This window comes from Lactuca serriola, chromosome 5 (assembly GCF_051521515.1).
Source record: "Lactuca serriola cultivar US96UC23 chromosome 5, Lser_US96UC23_V15, whole genome shotgun sequence".
NCBI classification, from domain to species: domain Eukaryota; kingdom Viridiplantae; phylum Streptophyta; class Magnoliopsida; order Asterales; family Asteraceae; genus Lactuca; species Lactuca serriola.
In genome coordinates, this window is record NC_136412.1 from 327905445 (window position 1) to 327911341 (window position 5897).

Sequence of the window (5897 nt, forward strand, 5' to 3'; positions counted from 1 at the left end):
TTTTTTTACTTTTTCTAAGTCTTATTTTTTTTTTTCTTACTTATTTTTTATTATTTTTTATTTTCTTTTATTTTTTTATTTCTTTAATATATCTCAAAAACTCCAAAAATATTTTTCTCTTTTAATTTTGTTTGTGTGTTCGTTCGTTTATGGGGATATAATTGTTGGATTACTTAAGTGTCCCTAGAAGCATGCTGATGTATGTGTCCCAAACCTCATAAGATTTTGAATAATAGCCTTCATGACCTGGTATAAACAAACCTTGTCTTCTCAATAAGGCTACCACATTTATTCTAATCGTGAGCTACCTCACTCTCTTCTCACATGAGTTAAGAGTTTTCTGCTTGGTCCTTATTTTCGCAGCAGAGGTACTTTATCTTCTTACACCATCTCCATTATATTTCTCCATTACATTCGTTTCATCAACGTAACCCTTGAGACTCTCAGAAATTACCACTGAGGTTTATGGTTACACAACAGCTGTGTTTATGATCTTAGTTTCGTGCCACTACGAGCTGAGTGAAACCCAAAATTCAACACCAATTCTGAATTGACGGTGAACAATTAATTTGCTCAAGTTTTCACCAAAGAATTGACGAATGTACCATCATGAAATCTCAAATTTTATTTTGTGTGATTCCTATGAAATTGTTAAACACCATACCATTTCTTCCCTTGGGATCCAGTTTTTAATTTTTTTTGAGATTTTCTATTTTCCAAGCCAATTTAAAATTAATTCCTACCTACTTGTTCAACAGACTACACCGGTCTCACAAGTACTTTGATCACTTTCTTTCTTATTTCAAGATTAGAATTGTTGCATCAAAGCGAAAGCCACCCTGAAGTAGCCAAATTAAAAGAAGCCTTTCAACATTTATTAATAAGTGTTTGATCGTAATTCAACGGGAAACCACATTAACACTTTGAGGTCTCTCTTGATCTTGAAGGAAGAGATTCGTGCCCGGGATCATTTGTTTCGTGTCATTATTGACATCACAGTCATTCCTAAAAAGAGTTGTTATATTTCTTTTCTTTTTACACTCTTAGCACGAAAATCTTTGATTTTCCAAAATTCCGTTACTAATAATTACAGGCTGTATTATTGCTTTGGTGGTTAATTATCAAGCTGTGGTAAAAAATCATCCACGTGGGTAATTTATTCAAAAGATGCGATTTAAAAGATAAGACGAAGGGTTGCTGACTCAGGCGGGAGTTAAAAGGATTGAATTTCAAACGACGGTAAAAAGGGGCGCGTGTGAATTTGAAACGCCCACTCTTTTACTGACATAATGGACGCGTGTGCGAATTTCAAGCGATTGCTCTCTGGCACTTAAAGGCGCGTGAGGATTTGAAACGGTTTGTTCTGAAACGGCGCTTGTTGGGCGGCGTGATCCTAGGAATCTGACACTCTCTCTCCTACGTGATCATCGCATGCCTACACTGTCACGCATCTGTCATTCCAGGAAACCTTTTCGTATTTCCATAGAAGATTTGAACAGATTTTTCTCTCTCCTTACAATCACTATATAAGGCAGTCTTCACTCCCATTTACCTCTTTACTGCCTCCGAAATTTCAAGAGAACAAAAACTCACAAAAGCTTTCCTGTTCATCATCTTCTTCAACCTTCAACAATGGCAGAATCATCCTCAGTCCATGCTACCTCACACATCCTTCCTATTCGTCCACAACAATGCTTGGTGATCGATCTAAACCCTCTGGCGTACGACTCTTATATATCGCCGATCATCGAGTGCCTGAAGTACTCCCAAATCGCTCCTGCTCTCTCCAGGATTGAATCTGTGCCTATGGTGATTCTCTCGCAGGTGTATGCGACTGCCTATTACGACAAAGCAGTTGAGCGCATCTTCTTCGAGGTTGCTGATCACAAGACCTCCATTTCACGACAACGTTTTGGTACTTTGCTAGGTTTGGCTGCTGACCCATCGAGAATTAATCCGGAGACGATTCCGATTGGGCATCTTTACAACATGTTCTATAACATGGGGTACACGGAGACGCTCGTCTCCGTCGCAAAGTTCAAGAAATCCTGCTTGCCGCTGCAGTGGAACGGCATGTTCACAGTCCTCTTCAAGGGCTTATCTGAACGGAGCTCAGGATCCGATGGTGCTAGTCGACTGTTCTTGTCGATTATGTACGCAATTTACAACGGAGTCAACCTAGACTTTGGGTTGGTCCTCTGGCAACAGCTCATCCAGAGCCTTTCTTCTTCATCACGACATTCTGAGGTGTCGTTTGCCCGATTCTGGATTCTTATCACCAAATGGGCGATGGATAAGTTGGATATTCCCACTGCTGCTGGTGCATCGATGTCTTCGGTCAGTACTTTTCATACCACGAAGATCATCGTCTCTGATGCATCCAAGTTTTCTTTCATTGGCTCTATTCCGGAGACAATGTATGGCGACGTCCCATCCGACAGCAGGATCATCCGGACGATTAAAGAGTTCAAGGCGTCTGGTCCTAGGGAACTTACACCGGAAATGCTAAAGTCCATCCATGATGCTGACAAACCGGCTCCTAGGGGCAAAAAGGCGGATAAAGGGAAGCAAGTGACCAAAGCTCCTAAAGGTCCTTCTCCTAGGAAGAGGAAACAAACAAAACCTGCCCAGTCACCGCAACCGAAGAGAAGGAAGACTCAACCGAAGCGAAAGCTTGTCATCCCTTCCTCTTCGAGTGACTCAGAAGGCAAGAGTTCGGATTCGGACGACTCTCAACGAGGCGAAACCCCTCCAAGAGGCAACACCCCACCCCAATCTCCTACCCCAGACATGGAAATCCATAACTCACCCATTCCTTCACCCACTCAAACAATCCCTACTTCCATTCCCACCATAAACCCCACTACCACTATTCCTCCAACCTCTTTCCCTATACCACCACCCATTTTCACAACTGCAACCGAAACACCACCTGTAACCGAAACCCCACCCGTAACCGAACCACCTCAAACCGAAACCCAGCATACAACCGAACCTACCCACACTCAACCACCACCCGAAACTACCCCAACCAACACTCAACCTGAACCTACAAAAACCACCACACCCCCAGCTTCACCACCCCCACCATCTCCAGATCATGCCTCTGATGGAGATAACCCGTTTCTTGGCAGTGAAAACATGACTTTCGATTCGGTCTATTTTAGTCCGTTTCAAGTTCAAAGTGACGAAGAGGATGATGCTCCAGTGACAAAGAAGCATCTTAAGGAGCTTAACGAGAAGGTTGACTTACTTCTTGCTTCCTCTTCCAACAACCAGTCCTCTCTCTCTGAAGCCGCTCTTCAGAAGATTGTTGATGCCTTCTCCAGGGCTCAACATGATCCGGTAGCTTCAGCCACTGCCGCCATAGACGCCTCTACAAAAGCCTGTGAGGCTGCGACCGCAAAAGTCGATAAACTATTCTCAGACGCCTCTACCCTGTTGAAGTCCTTACAGGAGAGCGCTGATGCCACCAAGACAACGTTGGAACCAATCGTTCAACAATTGGCCACGTTCGTCTCCACGGAGTTGACATCGTTCGCTACCCTTCGCCAATCCATAAGCGACGACAACTCGGCCCTTCGTGCCTCCAATGATGAGCGCCTCGCTAAGCTTCAAGAGGATCTCGCAGCTGAAAACTCATTGATGGACGTTCTGGCAAGCAAAACCACCGCCCTCAAGGTCAAGAGCACTCAGCTTTCAAACTCCCAACAACAGCTTGAAGCTCTTCGATCCAAAAGGGAGGTCATAAAAACATGTGTTTCGGATGTACACGCTGCCCTATCTAACATCCTGGAAGCACACGATCCGATTCTCAACCATTCGGTGAGGCGAACCCTTGCTGAAAAACTTGCTCCTGCCCTGGACCTTCTCAGCAAAATTGAGGGCATACCTAGTTTCGTGTCCGATCCGAAACAAGGGGGAGAAGGGAAGAAGTCCGGATTGAAACCACCTCCTTCCTCCAAAGCTACTCACACAACCGAACCACCTCCGACTGGTCAAACTTCGGGTTCGGGTGTGAAGGATAAAGGGTAGAACATAGCTGAGGGAGAAGATGAAGATGAAGATAAAGAAACCATTGCGGACATGTTGAAACGTAAAAACAGTGGCAATGCTGATGATGATATCAATCGTGTGGCGCGAGAGGCTGAAGAAGCCGAACGCAAGAAGAAAGAAGCCCACGATCTCCTTGAGAGCAGGAAGACTCTCTTCCCTGCCTGGACTCGGGAGCGAATGATTAAGGAGGCCATAGATACTCCCAGCATCCTATGGCTCGAGCCGGTGATTTCCTTCGACTGCTATAATTCTGTCGATTCGCAGTTCGACATGCCGTTGACTCGAAAGGCGTTTATCTTCCACGCCTTCTCCAATATTTTTGAAGTCCCTCATCCGAATCCTGAGGTTGATAGGGAGCTGATCGATTTCTATCTGAAGGCTGCTCGTCCTCAGTATCTAACATGGAGCGCCCAGAAGATAGTGAATGTTCGGGTATTGAAGCCTTATACCAGAGGAAGATTCATCAATGTTCGGTTCAAGGTGATTCGAGGGTCTGCAAGAACTGAACATCTTATATCCCTGGCAGATCTACCGAACCTAAATCCTCATGATTGGATCGTCTTGCATAACATCCTCTTGATGAATGAAGCTGAATATGGTCCGATTATAGACCATCTCAAAAGCATGTTAATCTGTTACATCATGGAGGTAGCCCTAATGGATCAGGAGGTAGCCATTATCTTCAAGAAGAAACCGAAGATAGCTCCTGTGGGATCGGCCAGTGATCTCAATCAAATGAAAATGGGCAAGATCGACCCGAGACGCAATTCGGTCATGTTCACTAGAGCAGAAGGACAGAAATGTCTCTTTGCTTTAGCTGACAAACATCTTTACACCTCTGCTTGTCTAGAGCACATGTTGTCGATCATCCAAAGGTGTAAAGAGAATGCAGCGGATGATGTTAAATACTTCAACGACATGATCCAATGGTACATCAGGTTTAGACAGACGATACTGGCTCTTATCTCGCGTCTGTTTAATACCGTGAAGAAGAAAGTACCTGCCACCGCTGCTGGCCCAAGTAACAAGTGAAGATCTTGCTCCAATTGACGCAAAGGGGAAGATTGTTGGGTTGAAGATTCGTTCAAGGATTGCGTCATTGGGCTCGGCTATTAGTCCATATGTTTTGTGCTCCGGTTTTGGGCCTGTCCAACCGAGAGCCCGTTAGCTTTATTATATAAGTATATGCTTGCATGCATATTAGGTTAACGATCTAGAAGACGATAGCATTACGATAGCATTACAGTTTTCTCTCTTTATCATTCCTGTAAACCTACTAATCCTCTACAGTTGATGTTCTTAATCGAGCTCTTCTGAGGGTTTATTTTTTAATCATTCGACTCGTTTGATTCATTCTTGACTTGTTCTTTATTTTCGTGTTCTTGCTGTTTAATATTTATTCACCTGTTTAAGATCTAATCGATCTTCAAGATTAAGTTTTAATCTCATCACATACTTGGTGTATGGCATGACTAGTGTTTAGAAAACATAGTGTACATGCTTGGAGCATGGGACAACTATTGTTTTAAATTCAAGAATAAAGTTTATAGCTGAAACAGTATACAATGAATAATGTGTAATCATATGGTGATAAATAAAAGGTGTTTTATTTATATTCATAAGTTTTGAGACCATATTGGATTCGATTATTATTGTGTTTCATTTTGCATGTTTTGACTTCCAGAATAAACTAGGTTATTCTTCTGGAATGACTAAGTTATTCAAACCATCCAAAGTCGGTCATATGTTGGAAGTAGATATGAATCAAGACTGTCATGGGTTAGCTTGTAGAGGTCTAAGATGTTGGACAAAAGGCTACAACACTCATGAGTGCTCATAAG